The sequence below is a fragment of the Phalacrocorax aristotelis genome, chromosome 8 (assembly GCF_949628215.1).
Source record: "Phalacrocorax aristotelis chromosome 8, bGulAri2.1, whole genome shotgun sequence".
Lineage (NCBI taxonomy): Eukaryota > Metazoa > Chordata > Aves > Suliformes > Phalacrocoracidae > Phalacrocorax > Phalacrocorax aristotelis.
Window position 1 is genome coordinate 3,736,764 of NC_134283.1, and position 25,497 is coordinate 3,762,260.

Genomic DNA, 25,497 nt, shown 5'->3' on the forward strand with positions numbered 1-25,497 from the left:
GTTGTAAAGGGTAAACACTTGAGATGGCATCATCTCTTTGAATGGACCATGGGTCTGTAGGCCAGGAAATGTGTGCATGGAGATATTCCTGACATGTCACATGTAGTCCAGCTATATGGCCTCTGTGTGGGCAGATGTGCCCCCTTGCATGGGGGGTCGGCTTCCCCCGAGGCTGGATGGGGCACGGCTACGCTGCTTTCTGAGCTCTCTCACCAGCCATACTTGAAATAATTATGACCCAATGAAGACAAGAAACCAACGAAATTCATCTTTGATGTCAATCTCATATACATATATTTTAGAGGTGCCGTTGAGTCTCTAATCACAGTGCCTCAGCGCTTTAATTGTGCCTTCTGCTTTTGAAACACATTACAGCCAAATGACTGAGTAATCATCACAATCCCATGAATGAGCCGGATAAGTAAGATTGCGCATGGAGAAACTGAGAGAGAAAGAGAGACCACACAGCAAGTATTATGAGCCATGGGATTAGAAATTGGGATTTCTTTTTCTCTATACACAATCCACGAGGCCACGCTACCCTGTATGATCTCATGAAAGAAGTATATTTTCCATCTGCAAGGAACTCCTAACAGTGTCAGCTAAGTGCAAATTAGTATGATCATTAGCCACTCTTTGAATGAGACAGCTGCCAGGAAGCCTGTGTGTATGTTTGAGGAAGAATTCCTAATGTCTGTGTGTCTGGAGGAGTATAAATTCTTCTATTCCCCTCCAGTAGCCTAATTAGATTTTACTCTGTTTATTAGAAGAGTTCAGTTGCTAGCTTAACATGAAATAAAATCTGCATGATTAAGAAGTCACGAGCAGTAAAGCTTACAGTATGCTGTTAGAAATTTTCTTTTCATATCAGCAACGATGAAATCCTCCAGTGTTAAATGAAGTGAAAGCAGGAGTGTGTTTAGATCCAGCAGCCAGGATCAAAACAGAGTGACAGGGATGGAGGGAGGGTGGGAAGTGGGTATCATGCCATTCAAATGGTACCTGAAATGAGAGAATTACTGGAAAACTTGTATTTTTAAGCACATAGCAAACCGGATGAAACATCCTTCTTTATGGATCTTCACTGTAAAACAAGGATAGAAAAGATGCTCTTCCATTTGAAGAGATATTTTTCAGCTCTCCTCACCTCCTTCTGTAAACACAGCAGTATCAGAAGAGCCAAGGGCCATAAGAAGATGGAGAAACCTCCAGCTCTAACTCTATTTGAACACCTTCAATAGATGTCGGATCTAAGCCTCGCAGGGTTTGGTGGCCTTAGTGATGTAAAATAGCCTCCAGGAGTATCTATGTCCATTAGACATTAATTTCTCTAACGTGACACCTGGTCTTCACCTTGGAATAAAAATCCATTGAAGGCAATAAGATGTTTGGGGTAGGATCAGATCCTTGCATGAAAAATTCAGGGATCTATCATGAGCAGCCACTCAACCACTCAGTGTAATCTCAGCCACTGAGATTTATGAAGTTCAGAGTTTGCCTCCCATTTTCCAGATCTGCGGTGGCGCTGAAATCCAGGCATGCATCCCTCAAAACCTCCATGTAACGTTTTAGGTACTGAAGGCTGGGGAACCAGAAAAGAAGACAGATATTCTCTTTCCACCTCCTTTGTTGGGAACAGCTGGCAGTGTGTCACACACAAAGTCATTAGCAACCTACCATAAGGAATTTTCTAAACGGTCTTTGAGTTGATGACCCCAAAATCCTACTCAAAAAATGACTCCGTATTCACTTACCTGCGGAAAGAAAAATACGGAGTGTTTTTCCCTTCCCCAAATAATCTGAGAAAGTAGCCTTTAATTGCAAGGTAGGTTATTCTTCTAAAGGACCTCCATTAGGAGAAGCAGCTGTGTCTAGTGTAGGTTTGCACCAATGCTGGGGTGTGCCCACAACCTCCGAGCCCAGGCTATCCTGCTGGTAGTTGTAACCTGATATATAGCCACGGACATGATGAAGTCCTACTTCTCATGGATCGTTTAGAAAGACGCTAGGGCTTAGAGTCAGGGTGCAAATCTGAGGACAAGGTAGGAAGCCTGGTGTAAAAAGCAAATTCTGGAGCCTGAAAAAGAAAAGAGGAAACTCAGAGGAGAAGCCTAGGAGTCGAGGGAAGAAGGACGCACAAAACCTAAAGCCTTCCCCAAAAAGCAAAGGGATTTGTGTAACCCAGGGGACTAAAAGTACGTTTTGGCCCATGGTCTGGTTTTCCTCAGCACGTGCCCAGCCACAAGAGTCCATGTGGTTCTTCTGTTTTCCCAAGTCTTTTGAAATACAGATGCAAAAGTCTCGAATCCCTGCACATCCCTGCATTCCTTAAGAAACTGGCCCACCAAGTAGTTGTAATTCAGGATACCACCATACACCCACGTGTAAGATTCCTTAACAACTATGCACATTTTTAGGCTCAAATATTTTAGAATTGTTTTCACTGTGCCTGAGCTGTAATTGGCTCAGCTTCCCAAGTGTTGGATCATCTAACTAGAGTGATTTTTGACTCAGAGCCCAGGCACCATATCAAAACATTTATCAATTAATCATAAAAAGTAACTAACATTGTTGTCCACCCAAGAAAAACTGTCACTTACAGACTCATGTATGTTATTCCTTATGAAAGAGCTGCTATATAGAAGTTGATTTCCTGCACAGACCAGGTGGAAAATCTGCTAAAGGCAGAGGTCAAATCTAGTTTAATTTTATACCCTTTGTTAAGAATGTTCTCTCTCTCTAAAAAAAAAAAAACACAACCCAAGAAAAAAACCCACCCTTGTGTTCCTTTCCAAGTTTTCTAAAGTTAATTCATGTGGAAGAAAAAAAGATTAGGATAAAATTTCAAATATTAAATTCAAATGCAGGATTAATGAGTTTTATTTCAAAGCCCCAGAGGTTGTCTGGAATTTAGGACGCTTTTTTAGTAGCAGACACGAGACATAGCCAGATGCAGTCGTGTTTTGGACCAGCTCAGCACAAATTTAGCACCTTGAAGGAGAAATTTTATGTCTGTTTTGTAAAGCAAACATTTCAACTTTTCCAAAATCCATTGTCCGGAAGATATTAGTGTTGCATTGGACAAAAAAAAAAAATTGATTTAAAATAATGCTGACTTGTTGCTTTAGCACATAGTAATTGCCACTCCCATCACCATCACTGTAGGTGATGTAGGTCCTCTGCCCCATGCGATACATGCATATAATTTTTTAAATAGTGTGAAGTAAACCAGATAAAAAAATGAATTAAACCTTTCCTGAAGCCAAATTCAAGACAGTCCTTGCAACACTCTGCAGGAAAGAGCTTTTTACAATTTGGTTTCTTAAAGACCAGCAGGGAACAGCTTGGCAGATGTACAAACACAATTCTTCTCACGCCCTTACAGATAGCATGGCAAACCCATGGATGATGAGCTACTTCACTTCACGCCCAGTCCCTGAGGCAAAGGAGTTGTAGGCCAAACCCGACCCTTCATTAAAAGATTTTTTTTTTATCATCACAAAAATTAACTGCATTCAACTTCCTTCCCAAGCAGGGTTGCTCCCAAGAAGCACCAAATAACAGCAGTGTTTCAGGTCACCATTCCTAGTTTGTTCAACCGAGAGAGAAAATCTTGTTTTCAGTCAAGACTGCACTTTACTGATGACTCAAGCAAAGCCAGTAATGCCTGCAAAGCACAGCCTGCAGATCCAGAGCAGGTTATCTGGACCGCGGTGTCTTTTGGACAGCCAAAAGTGTTTAGCATTGGCCCGATTCTGCTCTGCTTGAAATCAAAGAATAAAATCACTGTTGAGTTCAATGGAAGAAGGGGGCAGCCAACATCAAGTATAATGCTTTATACATCAGCACTGAAAACTTGATGGGAAAGGATCAAAACCTTGCAGTGAGCACCTTCAAACATTGGAATCTTGTCTTGAAAGATTCCAGTTATAGCAAGAAGAAAACACTGGCGTTTCAGTTTCAGATTCTGGCTTTTCTTCAAATTGACATACCACAATCTGTAAATAGAACCAAAAAAGAAAAATCATTCTGTTTAAATTCCCTCATTGCCTTAGAAGTCCACCTCACCGATGGAGAATCAATGTAATTAGCTGTAACACAAACAGCTAATTAGGACCTGGTGACAGGCAAGCTTCAGATGAACTATTCCATTTAGAAAAGTACTCACAAATGTTTTTTTCTGATTTCTCTTTGAGCTGAAAATCGTAAAAGAACAAGTTTTATTTTCTCTCTGCCCCTCGCTTCCCCAGTACGGAACCAAAATAGTCCATGGAAATAGCCTCGTCTCACAGTATTTCTCTTTATGGTCCCCATCAAAATCAGTAAACATGATGGCACAGAAAAATATTATGCAAAGTAACAAAGGTATGGAAAAAACCCTTTAAAAGTTTTTTTGGAGTTGCAACTAAATTTTCTGGTCAACCACAATCCTATCCCATCCAATTGTTCAGAATTACATCCCATCTCCAAGGCTTTTTAACTGTGATGGAAGTTTGGGTTTGAAGCTTCATTTTCAAGTGAATTTCTTTCATCCATTTGATTTTGGACAGGATGGGAGATGATGGGCATAATTGTCAGGATTTTTAGATTAAAACTGCCTTGAGCTAGTCTGAATGCAACGCTGAACCGCCACCAAAGGAAGGGAAGAGTTGTGCAAGGCAATGACAGTTGCACTAACTGCCAACAGTTTATACGAGGCTTACATGAGACTAATGCCTTTTTTGGGTCTTTCTCATCTCTGAACTCGACCCCTGATATTTTCCTAACATTTTAAGCTGAGAAATATTATAAAAGCCCAAAATTTATCCAAAATTTGGTGAAGACTTGGTGTCTTGCCTAGATTAACAGACAAAGCCGTGCTATGTGGTATCAGTGGCACAAGTCTGTGTTTCACTTTGGATATACTAAGAAATGTTTTCTTCCTAGACACAATCAGTATCAATACCGTACAGTTTCACCCAAAACACTGGTGTCTAAAAGTCACCCCCAAATCACTTGCATCGCTATGACTCATTGTCCTAGTTCAGCTAAACTGGAGACTCAGCCAAGGGAAACGCTATCCAGAGAAAAACAGCAATAGCTGAAACAGATCCGATGCACCAACAGGATGTGAACCCTACACAACGTCTTCCTTTTTTGAAAACGCATACTCTTAACACAACAAAAATATTGGGCTGTGCTCCCACCAGGGCTGCGCAAGTACCTCATAAGGCTGCTTAGCTCAATAGATTTAATGGTTTTCCATTCTTGGCCTGGACTTCAGCGTGAAATATTCCCACAGTCAGATGCGCATTTACACAGGGAACAAACAGTGAAACATCCCAGTGACCAGAAAATAGACACACAGGAGCCAAACCTAGGACTGGGTGGAAGCCTGCTCGGTGACCAGTTGCTCCACGCCTGGCTCAGGGGCTCGGGGATTTCGTGCACGGTGCCGTGAGGTTTTATGGGCACTCCATCTATTATTGCCTTGAGGGGAAAAAAAAAAAGAAAAAAAAAAAACAGCAAAAAGAATAAAAAGAAGATTTTTTTATGGGCCTAGGAGGAGCTAACCTGGAAATATCATTGGCACAAATAGAGCTGTTCAGCAGACAATAGCACTCTGATATTGCCACACGTTTGTTTACCCAAATGCGTCCATCCTCGCTGTGAATTCCCCGCCCTCCTGGTCCCCAGCCTGGTGAGCGTCCCCGCTGCCCTCCGGCTGGTGGAGCGCGAGCACTGCTGCGGTTGCCACGCTGACAGCTTTACTGCCGCTCTGACCTTGCTATTTTTAAAGAAACAGGTTATCTTGGTGATGTAAACAGGTCTTCCTCATGCAGTTATGTCACCCCCACTGCAGGGAGCTGGAGCCTTTGGTCCTCACTCATACTGTGAAGCCAGATGTTTCAGGTGCCCAGGAGCTTACGGCACTCGTTTTACTGAAAGGTGCTTAGACTGAAGAAGTGATTTTGTTTTCCCAGATCACCTAGAAAATATAGCTTTAGATCTCTTCTTCAACCTAGTTTACCCAAACTGCTAGAAAAAGTTAAACTTCCCAGATTCTGAGAGCCAAAGCTTAGAAGAACTTCAGCGCATCCTGGCTGGGGGATGAGGGGAGATGCTTACGAGGGATGCCGGATTGAGCAGGGATCAGTTAAACTTGTACTCTTAGAAGTGAGAAAGTGCAAGTACAGGTTTTAGTGTGTGAATGATTCTCTGTAATAAGTGCAATAAGTAGATAAATGACAAAGATGGCACTGTAAAAAATGGCATTGCCCTCCCGCTTTGAAGGTGCTCATTGCAAAATGAGAGTGGACAGAGTGGACAGACTCTCGGCTATGGAAAATGAAATATTTCAGTTAGCTGAGTGCTACAGTTTTATCAAAGACTTAAAGTCTATATTATCTTTTCTGGGGCAGAGATGGACAAGGCTTCAGAAAATGTTAAAAGTTTGGGTTAAATTAGAAAAGCACTTCGTGATTTAGTAACTATTTATCCAAGATTGCCTGTACGTAAACTCTTTACTCAGAGTGATACGAATAAAATGGGAAATGTCACAGTCTCTCTCCGGTTCTGAAATTCCTGCCTCCCATCCTAATTCCATAAGCAAAGAAGCACCCACAGCAAAGGTGAGACCAGCTCTATCAAGAGGCCTTTCTTCAGCTCCTATGAAAACAGAACATCTTTTTCGGTCTCTGCTGGAATGAGGAAATGAAAAAGAAAAAAAAATTCAAATTCTTCTTGAGCTAATGCATCCAAACATTGGCAAGGGTATCCAAGCTGCTCCAAATCATTTCACCAATCTCTATTCTTGTTGATCCCAGTGTCAAGTAGATTGTGAGATGCTATCACGAAACTGCCTGGAAGATTTCCTTGGTGCTTCCAGGCCTGCAGGCAATCCTTGAGGGACACACATTAAAGGAAGTGGTGTCCTCTCCTTCACAGTTACTACTGCTCAGCTCTTGGGAATGGGAAGACGGGCTTACGGGTCACTAAACACGTCCGCTTTAGAGGTGGTGGAGATAGGTGCATCTTTGGGGAGTAGCCAGTGGGTGTGAGCTGCACAGGGACACTGTTCCCATAACGTCAGAGCAAGGAGAGGTGGGTTAGGGCGAAATGCAATTCAGTGGCTCACCAATCACCCTTCTATTCTGAGCGAGCTCAGATAAGCAAATTGAAAATGATGTCATGGCTCCCACAGGACACTGCAATACGTTGCCATTTGTCCAGCCAGAGTACAACTCTTATTAGTATGATATAACACAGTAGTTGGGAACTCAATAGAAAAAACAAAGCTGGAATTTAATAAAAAAAACCCTATAGCTTTTAACTTGTTGCCCTTAACATGCAGAGCTACTGTAAGTGAGTGCCTTAACATGAAAACTCTGAAGACCAAAGAATTAAAGTAAATGCAATCAGCAGATTACTAAATACCAATGGGAAATTTAGAGCTATAGAGCAAAATCCCAGAGCATTAAAGGATTTACTGCTTGGCATTGATGAGAAGCAAATCTTTGGATTTCCATTTCTATCCTTAATTAGTAACTGAGGTTTATTTTAGTCTAAACTAAGTCACAAAAGATAACACTCCCTAAAAGAAAATAGAAAGCGGTGAAATAAACTTCATAAAATGTCTTATTAAAAAATAATAAGAAAAAAGAATAGATTAAAATGGAAAATCACTTTCCAGCACTTCCATTTCCTTTTGTTTTCTTGTCTTCCCACCCATACTCAGCTCTTTTCTAATAACATTCAGCTCTTTGCTAGAGAGGTTACTGAGGGTGGTAACAAAGATAGCATTCTAAACCCAAAAGGGAGGCTCCCTTTTAGAAGGGACATTTTAGGAGTGTTCTTGCTCCTTCACAGCTTGGTTTTTGAAAGTTTGCTGTCTCCCTGCCCAGTTCCCAGGCCCCTCACTGGAAGTAGGACCTAAAATGGATGATCCGTGCTTCTACATGTCTTCGGCTCTGAAAAAAACAACTGCGTCAAATGAAGCATTTTTTATATAGATGCTTTGAGATAGAGGAAAGATAAGGCTCTTCTGGTTACCCTAGCTTGGTTATCCGATGTCCCCATCTGCCGTTTGCACCACTGATGATGTGCTCCCAGGAGCCGGATCAACGGGAGCACCCTGGCTTTCTGGCAGCAACCTGGCTGGGCTGGAGCGTGCCCAGCTGCTGAAATGCACCGGGGATTTGGTGTCTGATTCCCCGAACTGCGAAACAGACTCCCACGGCAGCATATCGAGCACAGCTTTTGCCGTGGTTTCAAGCAAAGCTGTGAAATATAAGCAGCTTGCTTCAGAACAGGAAAAGAAAAAGAGCCTGTCAGTAAAATCTGAAGAAAATCTGAAAAATCTGTACAATAAAGAGCCGAGTCCCAAACAAACTACATGCTTCAGCAAGAACCTGAAGTACCACCTCCCTGCTGTTACCCGCTCCCTGCTTTCCTCCCTTCCCCAGTGAACCCAAGAATATCTTTTGTCCTCATAAAAATTTACTATGGAGTGGGCTGTGGGTGACTCCTGGCTGAGGCTGAAAAGTGATGCATGATGGAGTAATGAAAGGGTGGCATGTGAGTGAGGCTAAGGCAGGGCAAGTAAACCCATTTAAAGAGGAAGATTTTAGGCAGATGCCCTGTCTGCACAGGTATGGATGGGTTCAGTGTATGCCTAGGATATGAAGACAGGCAGCACGACACATCTGAGCTGCTTGTTTCTTTGTCTTCCATGGTGAGAAAAAAGCAGGACATAAGGCTGGAAGAGACCTCTTGAATCATTTAATAGAGCTCCTTCTATGGCAGGTACTAGGTCAAATAATTCCCATCGTAAACTCACTAAACTCCCTTAAAACAAGTGATTCAATTATTTTCCCTCTCTTTACCTACTGCAGCTGCACCAGAGCCTCATTTCAACATCTTCTACTGCTTTCTACTCACCTACAGTGACTGTTAGGAAAGGTGATAGAGACATTAGGGAATCTTAGATAAAAGGATTAAACCCTTGCAGCACAAAAGCCAAGGTCAGCAAGCGCTGTCCAAGAGTCAAAATACTCATAACAGGCTCATATGTGCAACAACATAACCTCTTGATTTATCTGTTTAGCTTGGGCTGTATCACACCAGATGCCGGTGGGGTCACTTCTGTGCTAAGCCCACTAGATAGAAGATTATCTTTTACATGAACCCAGCCTATTTAGCTCTGTTGCATTGCATTTTCTGCCTTCTTACCTTGGTCCTAAGTTGGCTGGAGTCCAAAATGGGCCACGGCACAACTGCAGTCACAGTTTGGAGTTCCTTTGTCTGCATTCGGAGGCTGAGGGGGGGACTACATGCTCTCTCCTGCCCATGTCCTCCTTTCTGTCTCCTGTTCTGCTCTGCAGTCGCTGTGATGGAAAAGAAAGAAAGAGCAATGCTGGCTCCACCTGAGAAGTCGTCTCTTTGTGCCCAGGGCTGAGCCTTAGTCCAAATATTACTTCTAGGGGTCTTGCCTGGAATTCAACTTCACCTTGCCAAACATGGCCATAAATTTCCCTCTGCTCCCCTTCTTCTCCTACATTACAGTGTGGCTGGACCGAGCTTGCCTAAACCAAAAGTATTAAGGCCAGAGGCAGGGACGAGGCTCCGCTAATCCCCCGTGCACACTGTCTGGTGGGGAGAGCAAAACTGGGCTCACCTCATGCATTTGCCAGTTAGCAAGGAGCCAGCAGATGTGCCTCATGTGGTCCATGGGCTCTTGGGGTCTGGGGACACCAAGATCCAGATCTGCAGATCTGTCCCTCCAGCAGCACACTTACACATCGCTTCACAGCTGGGGCTTTAAGTCAAATCCAGCCCGTTTAGGTCCCCTGAGCTTGTGAATCATCTAACGAGCAAAACTGCATTAAGTACAGCCAATCCCAGGCGTTTCAAAGTCGGTATTTAGGACTCAAAAATTATTGTATGGTTTAAAATTGTTGAGTTTAAAAAAAAATTTACTTTGAATTAAGTTTGTCTTCTAGTTTCCAGTCCCTTGGGTTGAAACCTGGACACGCGATGCATGTTGTCAAGGTTTTCATAATGAGCTAAAAATATTAGAGATATGCATCTGAAAATTAACACTAAGTGTAGTCATATGATTGCAGGAGCTGAGCCTTAAGATAATTCAACTACCATGCAAAGTAAAATCACAAAGAAGCTACCTTTCAACTAGTTTGTTCACGAAAACAAAACAAAAACCTAAACAAAACAAACCCACAACCTATTTAATGAATTACTTAACAAGTGACGATATTTGAGTTTATGGTCATTCGTTGGATCCTTATTCTCAAGGTGATTTCGGTGTCCTTGTTTTGAGGCACTGATGGATATCTGCCCGTCTGAGTGAGCAGTCCTCTTTATCTCAGCGCTTGGGCAGCTCACAGGCTGTAATGCATTTTGGTTTGCGACACCTCTGCTATCGCCAGGAGGAAGACTGACACAGGGGAGTGTGATGGACGAGCATGGCAGAGCCGTGAACTGGGACTACGTCTCCCATCTTACGGGGTGCCCTGTGCTGGCTCGGAGTGAAGGGAGAAAGCAACTGCCTCACTTGTTTTTTTAATTTGTTAAAATAACAGCTCCATATTCCCAGGGGCAAATGTCAGGAATAATTGCATGCAAATGGCACTGGAGTCATGCTAACGCACCCATTGCCACCCAAGGGCTCCTGAAGGGTTAATATGGAGGGCTCGGTGGAGTTCAGTTAATTTACAACTGGAGACCTTTATCATCTCACACTGACATTGAGGGCTCACATTTCGCACTTAATTACTTGTTCAGCAATCACGCCTGGAAGAGATAGATGTGTTTCTGTGTTTAGCCCATGCAGCTGTGAATTGTTTATTTACTTATCGTCAGGCCGGGAATGGCTGTAATTTAAAGGTTCAGATCTCTGCTACCCTGAGCGGTGCAGGTCTTCTTTTAAACACTTCCATATTGCCGCGGTGGAATTTCGCTGGAGATGCCCGTCTTCTCCTCCTGTTCCGGGTAATGGGCCAGCAGGTGTTACTGGTTATCGGTAACTGCGATTATTTACACTAAACAACCACTGCCAAGTTCACAATCCTAACGAAGGATCCGCGGAGATAAATTTTGGAAGGCAAAAAGCAGGCCAAGGAGGTGAAGTGAGATGCATTCCAGTAACTCAGCTTCTGGGGAATGACTCGATCCCTATCTCGGTGCTGGAAGAGCTGGATCACGGCAGCTTCAAACAGTGGCTCACAGCAATTCATAGGCCAAATGGTGTAATTACAATTTAAGCTGTCAAATGGTGACCAGATGGCTTTATCTTTCACACCAGAGGCCTAAGAAGTTGGTAGGTGTGACCTTTCCACATACCGATCCACCTGCGCAGTGCATGAGGTCTCCGAAAGCCCGCCTTCCCGGCGTGCCCAGCCATGTGCACTGACACCCATTCTTGGCTTTGATAACTTTTGAGCAAAGCTGTGTAAACTCAACAGCAGCAGTTTTCACAGGTCTCCCAGGTTGCATCACCCTTAAATGCCAAGACAGCAGCCACCAGCAGCGTTGTTGGACTACTTGGATGCAGAGGGTTACTGGAGTACAAGGACAGGGAGATGCCCCCCACCCCATTATTCCCTTGGGGCACATACAGACCTCCCGCCTACCCAGGAAAGAAAGGTTTGGTTTTGCAACAAGTTGCAAAACTCAAAAGACTCTCAGGTCAGTAGCTGGTTGACAAAATATGCCTCGGAAGGAAAATTGGTGGAACTCCCTTCCAAGAGAGAGTAGCCAAAGTGGTCTGTCTGTCCGGGCATCACCAGCCCACGTATTGGCAGAGCTGCAACACCAGAATGCCATAGTGCAGCTGTCCTTGTGATGCACGTGATGGTGGAGAGGTCACTGGCGGAATCAGGCTGGACGCTTCACCTAAAAAAGCCTAAGGTAGTTCCTGGAGAGTCGCCCTGGGCGCACCCCAGTCCAATTTCCCAGCAGAGCCCTGCTCCCGAGGTTAGGAGCTTGCTGGGGAGAGCATCCTCGTAACCTGTCCCATGGCCGGAGGCGGCTCTCTGCAGCTGCTGGTAAAACCCAGCCTGGTCCCGCACGAGAACACACAGCTTTGCAGTAGGTCTCAGATTAGAGCAGTATTAAAAATAAGGACTTTGGGTTTGATGTTAACCCCAGTGAATTCTGCCTGTGGGCAGGTGGAAGGGCTGACATATACCGTCAGCAGTGAGTTTCTGCCTCTAGTCTTGCAGCTGCCAACTGCTTTCGATTTAAAGAAAAGGCTTTCCTGTCTCGTGTTCTTATGAGAAACACACTTCTCTCCCAGCCCCAAGGTTATTTCTATCTGACAGATGAGGGGAAGGGGATGCAAGCTGATGGGGAGCATGGCGAGGAAGGCTAATGCAGAGGAGCGGTGCTTCCTGATAGGTTTTTTTCCTATTATCATCACCATTTACTGCTGCAATGAATTAATTGCACCTCTGAAGATGGAACATCATTAAAATAGTTTAATAATGATATGTAACAAACAGATCAGAACTTTCTGGTTTTGAAGAAGTATAAGAGATATCACCGGGCATACACAAACAAACAAAAATGCAGGCAATTCCAGGGTGATTTGAATTTTCTCAACAGCAGAAATACAGTCTTATGTGTCACTTCAGTAAAGCCGAAGAAGAAAAGAACCTACATAGGTATAATTGAATTACACAAAATCCTGGAATTTGATGAGAGATAAAGTTACCACTAATTCGCTTAGAAAAAAAAAGAAGAGAGAAAAAGGGAGAAGGTGAAATTAAAATGTCAAAAGAGCAGAGAGCTGCTTAATTCAGTTTTTGGGTGCGTTCACGGCTGTGCTGGCAGCGCATCCTGTGCGCGCTGAAGCAAAAACACCGCAAAAATCGAAAACCCCCGAAACTCAACTTTTGCAAAGGACTGAAACGTACAGCTCAGAAACGCTGCAGGATTTGCAAAAAAAGCATTGCAAGGCAGAAACAATTACAAGCAAGGACTGAGCCAGCAAACAGTCCTGTACGTTCAAGTGTGCTGGGGCTGGGAAGAGCTCTGTGGGCTGGACCCGTCCGGGTGGCACAAGCGAGTTGGACCCAGCCAGCTCCCAGGGTGGCCACCTCCACAATGACCCACTGGCAGAGAACAGAGAAAAATATTTGTTTCTTTCAGTATTTTGCTATTTTGCCTCCTTTTTCAATAGTTGCTGCTGCTGTCTCCGGTCTGACGGTCAGGGGCAACACGGGTGTTTGGGGTCGCAGGCTCAGCTTAGATAAACGGGGATTTTCAGTGAACTACGAAAATTTAACTCAGATGAATCTTGCCTGATTTAACAGACACAAAATGACAGAAGGTAACTATCGGCTATAAATAAGCTTCCCGGGCTGTCAGAAGAATTATTGCCAAGCTGCAAATAACCTGTGAGCACAGAGATTAAAGGCAATGGGTGCAACGAGCTATTCTGAGGGCAGGGCAGAGGGGAAGGGAGAGCATCCCTTCCGCCGGCTCCCCGGCATCACTGTTTCGGCTGGGCTTTTCCCACACTTCATGGGAAGCAAGAGAGGGCCGAGGGGATCCGAGGAGGCGAGGTGGGCTGGGAAGGATGCGCCAGGGTCCTGCTGGGTGCCGTAGGATGCTGGCCCAGATGTAAAAAGTACAGAGGGAGAGGGAGGACCCCGCATTGCCATGACACCTGTATTATTTTAGTCCCGTACACGCAGAGCACTGGCCATTGTGACTGACTGGCTCAGTAATTATATCGTGCTCAGGTGCATCTTTTGCACCAGGCATTTGCGGAGGAGCCTGGAGAAGATGCGTTTCTGCAGGCAAAGCCTGCTCGGCTCTGGGACCGGAGGGCAGAGGGGGGATCGTGTACTCTGACAGTCAGTTGCTCATCACCGCCCCACATTTCAAAGAGATTTTATCTGTCTGGCATGGAAGGTTTCCCAAACTGTTTATATTAAAAGCAGCTTTTGATGCCAGCAATGAATATTACTATATTACTGAAAGGAATCAAAAGCTAAAGTGCCTGCGTGTACAGTTAATCTATCCAAACAGAAAATGTTTCTTAAAAAATTACGGCACTATTTTTATAACAAACCTCAGCCAAACTCCAAACCGAATAAATATAATACGTTCTTTTAAAACCAATTTATTTTTTTAATCATGGGCAAAAATACTTTCCTTGCTTTCATTCATCAGCTAATACTTCCCCTCCCTATATTCGAGCCCAGAGATTTGCCTGTGATGGGATTTCTGCTTCGGAGGCATTGGGATCGAAACACCTCCCGAGGCCGATGAGCAGATAGGTGCGAGCACATTAATTTACCATCACAGCCAGTCTGTGCTATCACTTTTTAACAAAACCATGAATAAGGCAAGAAAACACCTCAAAAGGTCCAGTAGTGATGGCAAAGGCAGCCACCCTAAAGCCCTGATCCATCACGAGCCTAAATAAAGGCAGAGCGATATGTATTTCTATGGGATTGTGCGAAGGCATCTATTTCTACTCACATGCTCTCAAGGCAGGAATAGAGAGTTGCCATCTTCATGGTATTAAAAACTGGCCTGTATGGTCATTACCACAATGTAATTTTCATTAGGGTTGCTTACAGCAGAGTTGGGCCCTTCCTTTTTTTTTTTTTTTCTTTAAATATTATTATTTTTACTATTTTATTTTAACTAGAAGGACCGTGCAGAACATTTCCTGGAGTTGTTAAGCATTTATTTAGACTTGCATCATTGCCCAAGACCACAATTTGAATCTCTCAAGCCTCATCCCACGATCTTTTACTCCCCTAAACGCTGCGCATATTTGATTCTCTCATGAAGGGGAGGCTAACCAAACAATTTGCAGCGTGCAAGTCCCCTAAAATGTAGTTAAAAATTACTAGAGGAGACGGTGATGAATAGGCAAGGGGGGTAACCTGACCCCCAAGAGCTTATACATCCCCTTTTTGTTTGTTTGCTTGTTTGTTCTGCTGAACTTCCCAGGAGTTTTGGCTGCAATCAAACCTGGGGCCTTACCGTGCTAGGAAACGCCGTGAAAATGCTTCAAATGCCATCACCACGTTGACCATTTGCGTGTGTTTTTTAAGAGGGGATGATTCTGGTTGCAAGCTGTCATAGAAAAATATATTTAAATTTCTTCCATCTGAATTTCTTGTATGAAAGAGAAACTGTGTTTGGGTGCCGTGCCGTTCCCCCAGCATTTGCACGCTGCTTATTCTGCTGCCCTGCTAAAGGTCAAAAGCAGGTAATGTATATTGAAATTTCCACAGAGCAGGGTAAGCTCTAAGGCTGTTGACTTTGATATCAGTTTTCTTCTACCCGGGGGGGGGGAGGCGGGGGGGATCACTCCAGCTCCTCATTGATTTTTCATGGAAATTCACCAATTTCTCCTAGTTTAAGATCTGGTCTCTGATTTCTCCCTGATTATCATATCCCTCTGCCCCCCAAATGAAGTCCTGCTTTGTTTCAGCTCAGGATGATGATATCATTATTACTGCACCGAGCACAGGGCAAAAATTCCAGTTTGCTAGAGCATTGGTGATGAATGACAGAGGCTACTTCAGAAAAAAACAAACCACCCTCCCCTCCCCGGTAAACGCACCTTAATAAAATCAAGAAATAATGAAAGAAAATGTTACACAAAGCTTGAAAAGGGACTGTAACGTGCCCGCGCCTTTGTGCAGAAGATGCTAATAAGCTCGGCGTTGCAGAATTAACCACTGTTATGACTTTAAATGCTGCTTTTGGAAATCACTCTTCGCTCTGGCTGTGTTTGTTTTGCTTTAGCTGACTGTCGCTCTCCTCCCTGGCTTCAGCCCTTCTGCTTTTAGCTGCGAACTGATAAAAGGGGGAGAAAAAAAACTGTTTTGCATTTCTACAACTTTAGATAATAAAACACTAATTGATGGAATGAGCCACGTAACTTTATGGTCTGTCGTTCCCCTCCCCCACCCGACCCTGCAAGGGGCAAAAATGGCCTTTAAACAAACAAAATTCTGGTCATCAACATGCTTAATTGGTGCAGAACTGGATCGGGACGTTCCCACTGGGCTCCGGAGAGTTAAAGCCACTTTTCTTCAGATATATTGATATAGATGTTGGTATTAATTCACCCTCTTGGGTTCTTGCAGATGTTACAGGGAAAGTATTTAAAACTTACATTTTAAAATGCATGCGGGACAAGAACGCTCGATTTATTATTGCTGGAGTCTAGAAACCTAAGGTATTAGAGTGAAATTTTTTATTAATTTTCATTGACTCATGTATTCAAATAGAAGCGCTGTTCTGTGCCCATTGTGTAAAAAAAAAATAATAAAAACAAAACCCGAAAGCTTTTGAAACCTTCAGTTGTCAAAATAGCTGGAATATTCCCTCCCATGGGAGCACAGGAAAGCAGTATGGGTTATTAAAAGAAGTCAAACAAATCAGACTTTTAATATTTACTCAGATAATTAATCCAGGGAAAGAAAAGTAGAGTCGAGAAGATAAAAGTAGAAAACTATTTGTACTATGAGAAAGTTTTGTAGCCTGAAATAAAAATCAGGGGTTTTTTTTCTAGGTAAAACAAAAGAAATGCTTAAAAATCTGTTTAGCCACTGGTGTGCGTAGATATTTCATCCTAGATACAAATATAGCAGGCTAACATTTCCGATACAACTTACCGGGCATAACTTCGACAAAATACAATGTTCAGTCTTTGTGAATCAGGATGTTTTAAAGCCATTCAGGGAAATTCCTTCTTTAAACACAGTGGCTTGAGATGAAAATACAGATTTAATTCTTTAGAACATTTTTTCCCAGCTGAGAATAAATGTGAAGCCTGCCCTTTAAATGAAATGACAGCAAGAAGTCAGGGGAAAAAAACAAAACAAAAAACCCCCAATAGCAAACAGTTGGAGGTTGACTCTGCTCTTGCTAACCTCATTGTAAATAAGGACTGGCTCTAATTTAGTTAATGAGATCTCACCAGTGTAAATTAAATTAGGCTAATTATTTTATGATTAAAACAATCTCTGTCTTTGCAAACAAAATGGATGTTTTTTAACAATTAAAGGATTTTTTTTTTCAAACTAAAAAAAATAATGCTGGCATGAGAAGTAAAAGCAGAACTCCCACGGACAGAAGGTTACTGTGAGTAGAAAAAACATTTTTCTTAATTGATTTATATTTAATTATTTTTTTTACAACTTTATTTTTTTTATTTAAAATTGCATCGATAATCTCTCAGTTCAAAACCAGTTTGTGCTATATGTATTTAAAAAAGAAGGGTTTTTTCTCACTGTCAGCATTCAACATACCCACAAATCTTTACATGTGTAAAATCCATTTGCCAACGCGCTACCTCGCGAGATAAGGGCTCAATTATCAGGTGTTTGAACCTTTAGAAAACAGGAAGGGGTTGTGTATAATCTGTTCGACATTATGTTTGATTGTTATGTTTTTTAAGTGCTGCATGGTAACCAATTATTTTTATAACACCTCTAATTGCATAACAAGGAGATTCAACATGCACCGCTTGGGGCGAGAGAGTATTGGCTTTCATTTTTGATACAGAACCTTACCCGATAAAATTATTCAAGCGTGTGTTGATAAAGCAAATTGTACTATAAGTATACAACAAGTGCTGAAAAGATAAATACGCTTTCAATTGCAACGCAAATACGTGCCCCGGCAGTAGAAGGTGACCAGTGCTCGAAGCCACCGTCTCCCTCTTGCACCGCCAAAGTAGCAATGCCACCTAATGGAGAGCCCGCTCCTCGCACAAGCCGAGCCGGCGTTTCTCCTGATAGCAATCTTCCCTTAGCTTTAACGGTTTCAAAAAAAAAAAAAAAAAGGCTTTACAAAGCAATAGTTTCAATGGAAGAATAACAAAATCCCCCAGCAAAGGCTGGACAAATATTTTGGTTGCCTTGCTAGATGTCAACACTTGACACGAGCAGCGTCGGCTCAACCCATCCCTGTTTCACAGGCAGATGCACGTGGCCCCTAAAGGGCGAGTCTTGGTTCTATATGGGGTGTCTGGCTGATGCGGTAGCTTAGATTTATTATCTTCATAGAAATCCCCCCCATTCCTGTTAAGCAGAAAACTTGGAGACGCGACCGGCTTCGCAAAGCAACATGAAAATGCCCTCGGATGCACAAATCCCTGCTCTCTGGTGCGTGGCCGTGACGTGCTTTCGTCTTCCCCATCGCTCACACCCCCACGCTCCGGCTCACGCGTCCGGGTACGCACAGGCACACACGCACACGGCGGCTCCCACGTGGCCGTTTGCGGCGAGATGCACATGGAGAAACCGAGGCCAGGGCGCGGAGACAGAGACTAAATATGCCCATGCCTCAAACCGCTCTTTGCACGTCGTACCTGCTTTCTGCAGCACTACAGACACGTGTGTGCGTGTGCCTTCCCTGGAATGCTCTTACGTACTCAGTCCTAGGCAGGCGTGCATCAGTGCTGACAAAACCGCGCGTGGTTATTTATACACGCGTACGTAAGTACAGGGGGCACTTTGGGCACGCACCAGATCCCACCCGACTGCCCAGATCTAAGGGAAACCCCTTCCAAGCCAAGTGAATTCCACTGCATTTTCACTGGTGCAGCAAATAAAGTTTGACCAGCTTTTAGGACCGACTCCCAAACCAGGCCCTAATTTGAAGATGATTTAAGATGTCCACCCTTGCTAAATACCATTGGACGTAAGACTATGAGAAAGCAGTTTGCGTTTTGCTCCCCCTTTTCCCCGTTGCTGCTGAACAAAGCACCGCTCTCTCTAACTCGTCTCTATTTTCCTTTACACCGGACTCAGGATTTTCCTCTAATTTATTTCAGTGATCCAAAGCTCCCGCTGAATTCAGGAGGTTTGGGATAGGGCCCTGCGCGTCTTCAGCTCCTGACCCGCCGCAGACACATCTGAAGCCAGTGCTGGTTTGAATGATACACATCAGGCCGCACGAAAATAGTTTGGAAGGGGGACTGGGGGGAAAAGACAGTCATTTTCTCTAAAGTGTGCTGTGCTTATGCCAAGGTTTGCACCACCACCACCACCGCCCCCCCACCTATTTCAAGCATATTCTAGTATGGTAAGGTTAAGGATAAAAATCAACTGTAAGAAAGGTACAGTTTTAAAAGCAGCAGGATTAAAGGCAGCAGTTAAAGCCAATAGAGCTGGAAAAAAAAAAAAAAAGGTGCAAAGGGTAGCTTTGCTGCTCTAAAAAAAAAAATAAATCGAAATAATAGTCAAATAAATGCAGACAAGCCCAACAACAGAAAACCCGAAGCAAATAAAAGCAAGTGGAACAGCTTTCCGTGTTTACTTTTCTTTCTGCAGTTGGATCCCTTGTCGTAGCCACAAGAACTGCAAGGATAGGACGCGAAATGGGAAATAAAAGACAGGAAAAAGAAAAAAAAAAAAAAAAAGAAAAAATTTTTAAAGCAATTTAAGGCAAAGGAAGCAAATCCAAAGCCTCCAGCCTGGGCCAGCGGCGCTGGCGGAGCAGCAGCTCTGCAGAGCAGCGGTGCCGCTTCCCCCTGCCCAGGCTCCGTCCCAGGAGCCCGGCGGGTTTTTGCGAGGCAGAAGCTCGGAGCGGGGAAGGGGATGGTGCAAACCCCGGCCTCGGAGGGGAGGAAGAGGAAGAGGAGGAGGGTTTCGGGACGGGGAGAGGGAAGAGAAAAAGTCCAGTACATACAGCTCGATGAGTCCCCCAGCCTCCGCTTCTCTCTCTCCGCTTAAGTCAAAAAGGAAATGCGGCGCTTTTTTTTTTTTTTTTTTGCTTTTTTTTTTTTCAGAGTCACAAAATGAACCATCAGGAAGTTGGCAAAATCTCTAACTAAACAATCAATCGAGGAAATGCAACAAATTCGCGCGGGCCGTGCGCTTTGGCAGGGAGGGGAGCCAGGGCCGGAGCGCAGTCCCCGCGCAGCCCCCGCGCAGCCCCCGCGCACCGCCGGCAGGTCTCCGAACCCCAGCACCTTCTCATTGCTGTATTTTTACCCCAAGGAAAGGATCTCTCGGGTCAAACCCGGGGCCGGAGCAGGACGCGGACCCCCGGCATTATCTCCCGCGGGTGCGGCCGCCCAGTTTGGCTCATTCTGGCCGAGCAGGGCAGGGGCGGGGGGTGCCGGCCGGGCTCCCCCCCCATCCCAGCCCTCCCCGAGAACTGCCTGCGCGGCAGAAATACCGACATCAGCCCATCTGTCCCCAAAACGAGCTAAAAGGTAGCTCCGCGTACACCCGCGCAGGGTGCCCAGCCCTTGCCCAGGAATTATCTTCCCTTCCCACGGGCTGGGATGAGCGGGATGGAGAAACGAGCAAGTTCCGCGCTGGTGTTTCTTCTAAATCAGCGTTTCGCACAAGGATGATGAGTGTTAGGAGGGAGAGGGGTGGGTTTTTTGCACAGCTATCGCCCCTGCTTTTCCTAAGTTTTCCCCAATTCGCCCGTTCATCCCAGTCCCCGTCCCGTCCCCCCTCTTTTTTTTTTCCCCGTTTCGAAACGATGGTCCCTGCCCGCTGACACGGACCGAGAGGTTTCCCCCTCCTCCTTACGTAAAACAAGCAAATAAGTGAATCAACACGAGTCACGGCAGCCAAGCAGCCCGCCCTGCTGCCGCCCGCGCATCGCCGCGGGGTGCGCTGGCTCCTTTAGGCTCCCGTCTGGGCGAAGGAAACCCCCCAAGTCCCCGCAAAGGGGTTTCTTCTTCCTGGGGGGACTCGGCCAGATGCTGCTGAAGGCGGCTGGAGACACACACCCCTCCCCTCCCCACCCCGGGAGGGTGCCGGGGACCGGGAGTGGGGGAGCCCCGGGGCAAAGGGACCTGTGCTACCCACCCCACACGCCCCCCCAGAAATGCGGGCCACGCTCCGGGGTCACTGCTAAAAGCAACACAACTCCGTATTTTTTAATAAAGAGCGTTCTCTTGCGAGCTGGCTGCTTTCCACCCACCCCACGGATGAGCTGGCTCTGTAAACACTGAATAGAAGATTAACACTGCTGTTATAACCTCATAGAGAGATCTGTGCTCTCTGAAAGCTTTTACTGCTGCTGATCTATGGGCTCCAGAATAGCTCTTTTGTTTTAAGGGTGACAACAGCCCCGAGCCCTGCCATCTTAGCGCAGCATCCTCTGCCCCGGCCCCTCTCCAGCACCCTCCCTCCCTGCCTGGAGGCACCAGGCTCTGGGTGTCACCTCCCAAGCCGAAAGAGCGGCTGCAGAAATGCGGCTGGGGGGGGGTGGGTTAATTTTTTTTTTTTCTAAATAAAAAATTATTATTTTTATGGGTGATACTTTTAATTTGGCAGCTGAGAAGAGCTCGTAACAAATGACAAACGCGAGCTGCCAGCAAGGTTTTCCCAGCAGACACCGGCCTGTTCGCAAGAGCCCCTTTACTGACCGCTTAAATCTGGGGAAGGGAAAAAAACCCCAGCGCTATCTGCAAGTGGGGAGCGCGGGTAATTTATTGTAGAAGCTTAGTTCAAAGGTACTGCTCTGCAGCGATGTTAATTGAGCTCTGTATCTGTGAGAAGGCGGGGAAAAGCTGGCAATGGCAAGTTCATTTGCCCAGAATTACACAAAACCACGTCCCGGGGGAAGCTGCGGCCGCCCGGGAGAGATGCGGGATGGGGCGGGGGGGACGACTTGGGCTTTTCGCTTTTGCCAAAATACCGCCAAGAGTTGGGGGGTGTGTAGGGGGAGGATGAAGAGCAAATGAGGAGGAAGAGAGTGGAGGAAGAGCCGAGCGCCCCGGGCCGGGCAGAGCCGAGCACAGGCGGGCAGCCGCGGCTGGAGCAGCCGGCGGACCACCGCAGCCTCCCTCCATCCCTCACTGTCACCCGCCTGCGCGCCCAGCTCAGCCTCCAGAAAAAGTAGTTAGTTAGGAGAAAAGAAGTTGAAGTAAGAACAAGCGGGGGGGGGGGGGGGGGGGGGGGGGAAGAAAAGAAAAAAAAGAAAAAAAGAAAAGGAAAAAGGCAAAAATAAAAGAAAAAGAAAAAGAAAAAGAAAAAGGAAAAAGCAAAGAAAGAACGAGAGAAAGACAGAAAGAGAGAAAGGAAGAAAGAAAGAGAGAAAGAGAGAAAGAAAGAGAGAGAGAAAGGAAGGAAGAAAGAGAGAAAGGAAGAAAGAAAGAGAGAAAGAGAGAAAGAAAGAGAGACAGATGAGAGAAAGAAGAGAGAAGAGGAAGGAAGGAAAGAAAGAAGGAAGGAAGGAAGGAAGGAAGGAAGGAAGGAAGGAAGGAGGAAGGCAAGGAAGGAAGGAGAGGAAGGAAGGAAGGAAGGGAGGGAGGAAGGAAGGAAGGGAGGGAGGGAGGGAGGGAGGGAGGGAGGAGGGAGGAAGGAAGGAAGAAGAAAGAAAGAAAGAAAGAAAGAAAGAAAAGAAAGAAAGAAGAAAGAAAGAAAGAAAGAAAGAAAGAAAGAAAGAAAGAAAAGAAAGAAAGAAAGAAAGAAAGAAAGAAAGAAAGAAAGAAAGAAAGAGAAAGAAAGAAAGAAAGAAAGAAAGAAAGAAAGAAAAGAAAAGAAAGAAAGAAAGAAAGAAAAGAAAGAAAGAAAAGAAAGAAAGCAAAAAGCAGTTCTGCCTCCCCCCACCCCCTCACAAACAAGATCTTCACATAGTAAAATGTTTCCTTGGGTAAGGATTTTCCCCCATATCGTTTTACCCCCCTCGATCCCTTTTGGTAAATCCCTGTAATGCAGCGCACGTTTGGGGTCCCCCCCGTTCCCCTCCCCGGCTCGCCCTTGCCGAGCAATACCTGGCATAAGCTCGCTTGAGGATGCTGGTTTGACCACTCAACCCTCTGACAGCGACACCGGGGCATTTAAAACCGATATAAAAATCGGAATAAACCAGCAGATCGAAGTTGGAGCGCCCGGAAAAACCGTCAGACGTTGCCAGGATAGGCTTTACCTTGCTGAGACGCTACAAATTGCTGCTACGGACACTTCGGAGACCTTTAAAATCCCTTCATTAGCTATTTGATGCATTTGACATCCGAGCTCATTGTACCCCCGAGGCGTCCAAAACCTTGAAAACCAAATTTTATTAACCTAATAAAACGCACACACACAAAATTCGGGGGAAAATTTAAGAATCAAGAAAGGAAAGAAAAAAACAAAAACAAAACCAAAACCGAACCATGACGAGTTTCTGGTGATTTTTCAGGTCGGATTAAATGTGGGGGAGTCGAACTATTTATTTGTCAGAATAGGATTTGTGGCTTTTTTTTTAACTTAGACGATTAGTTTATAGCGGAATTGCTTTGTGAAAGAAATCGAGCATCCGGTTTACACTCATACCTGACAAGCTGTCTTCGTTTCCATCTTCATGATATATTTCCCCTCTTCCTTGATTCCTGCATTATGCAATAACTCAGTCATTTTTATGAACAAAGGGCAAATATAATGAGAAACATTACAGCAGCACTGTGTATTTTCTGCCCACTAGCAGAGCCGTTTGCATGCAATATATTTTGTTTCCAGCCAAAACTAACGATCTTAACGTCTTGCATGATGGGAAAGGACGTATTTACAGTGTGGCCATTGTACGTCGGGATATTGGGGCTTTTCTGTGCCATAAACATCACCTGGGCGGGGGTCCCGGCGCCGCTTCCCACCCCTTTGCGGACAGCATCCCTCCTCCGGCAGCATCAGGGGGAAGGGGTCCAGATGTTTTCCCCCTGTTTTTCTTTTCCGCAAAGAGAATTTTTCACGGAAAAAAAAAAAAGAGAGAGAGAGAAAGAAAATAAGAAGAATAAGAATAAAATAATTTTTAAAAAATATCACTTTTGTGATCGCTTTGACCCAAGAAATCTAAACAAGCTCCGAGCTCTCTCAAACCAGCTGAGATCCAGCTGCAGCCGCCTCTCCCCTGCACAGGGCTTTCGGTGCCCAGCGCACACGTTGCTCCCTTAAAGCAGAGTGTCTTTTTTTTCTATCAGAACCCCCTAAAGCGCTTGTTTCCACCCAAAAGTCGCGCGTGGGCTCTGCGGGCACGGCCGTGCTCTCGGCACGGCGTGCTCCCCGCCGCAGGTAACCCTTCGCACCGCAATTGAAGCATAAGTGCCATAAACCCAGTAGCCATTAGCAACTGGTAAAGAAGTGTGCGGACTGTAAAGCTAAGTGGTGTATCCTTTAGATAAGGGCTTATCTCTATAGCCATTAAACCCACGCTCGCCTCTTTAGCATGTAGAGAGGCTAGGGTGTCGACTCCTATAGGAAAATATTTATCTAGTCCCTTCTGGACAGGAGGATTGAATCCAGCCTGGCTTGATTGCCCAGGAGAAACCCAGTTCTTGTTTTTGTTTGGTGGCTTGTAATGCCGTGGATTAAATTCCTTAAAAGCTTGCTGTTTGCCCACAAAACAGATAAAAGATAATCTGGGTGGAGTGACTGGAGTCTTAGTACATGGTGTCTTTTCTGTCATTCCTTCTTGGTAAAGTTCCTCATCTGACCACATGCACAGGCTGATGATAAAAGCAAGTTTTATATATGCATTCCAGAAAAAGGAAAAAAGGCAAACAGGACCCAATCCTGCCAGGTGTCACTGAGGCTGGAGCACGCAGGATCAGGTCCATGTGGTCCAGCTGAGCTAAAAGTAACGCCAGCAGCAAGTCTCTCTCGGATCTGAGCGTCGCTCGGCTCGGCCCTGGAGACGGACCCAGCAAGGAGGCAGCTGGGGAGAAACCCCTCCGAGCTGGCACTGGTCTACACCGCTTGCCTGACCCGCGTTGTTAGGGCGGGTCAGAAAGCACTGTGGTGTGAGCTGCATGGATTAGGGAGAATTAGCAAGATTTAGGTCCTGATCCCGTATTCTCAGTCTTTCTCCTTGGCAGAGCCTGATCTACCAAAGGATGCTCTCATGCAGTATGGACTGCGGGGTACGAGAGACCTGGAATACCAGACTTTTATTAACACGACAGCAGCAGCAAAAACTAGTCTAGGAGATAACTAGAAAGGTGTTCTGTTATTTTTTTCTTGGTTCTTTTGCAATTCCTATAAACTTCAAAGTTTCACACAAAGATTAGCAGCATTAGTTTTCATTTATATAGATGAGGAAACTGAGGTACTAGGAAAAATAATGTTTATCCAAGGTGCAATTTCCAGCAGTAAAGAGCAGGATTAAAACACAGGTTATTTGCACCCCAGCCTGGTACGCTCATACCGAAGCCACACTGACTTTCAGGTAAAACCCTCTCTCTGGTTCTTACTGAAGTCGATGGAAATTTTAGCACCGGCTTCTGAAGAAAAGGCTGAGGAGGCTGGTAAATGTTCACTTGCTATCGATCCTTTCTGAGCAGCACTCTTGTTTTTTAGCATAAGCAAAATCCCCCAGCCCCATCTGGGGCCCAGCATTCAGAGTGGGCGGGGAGGGGGCTGTAGAAAAATGGGAGCATTGGTATGCTTTGGTCCAGAAGGAAGTAAAATAATCAGTCTTCCAGGCAGCATTTTCAAACAGGGTACAGCTGCGACGTGAACCCTTCTCGCAACTGAAACGGTACATTTTAAGAAAGGTACCACTTGTGATCCATCC

The 25,497-nt window shown here is 45.0% G+C and overlaps 1 long non-coding RNA gene across 1 annotated transcript; it reads right to left on the minus strand.

Annotated features, from left to right (window-relative positions):
* Window positions 1-2,864: 2,864 nt before the first annotated feature.
* On the minus strand, window positions 2,865-20,013 carry LOC142060895 (uncharacterized). Its single transcript, XR_012661971.1, has 3 exons — window positions 19,669-20,013; window positions 9,211-9,365; window positions 2,865-3,998 (listed from the first exon to the last, which is right to left on the minus strand). It is a non-coding gene; the product is annotated as an uncharacterized LOC142060895 (long non-coding RNA).
* Window positions 20,014-25,497: the final 5,484 nt, after the last annotated feature.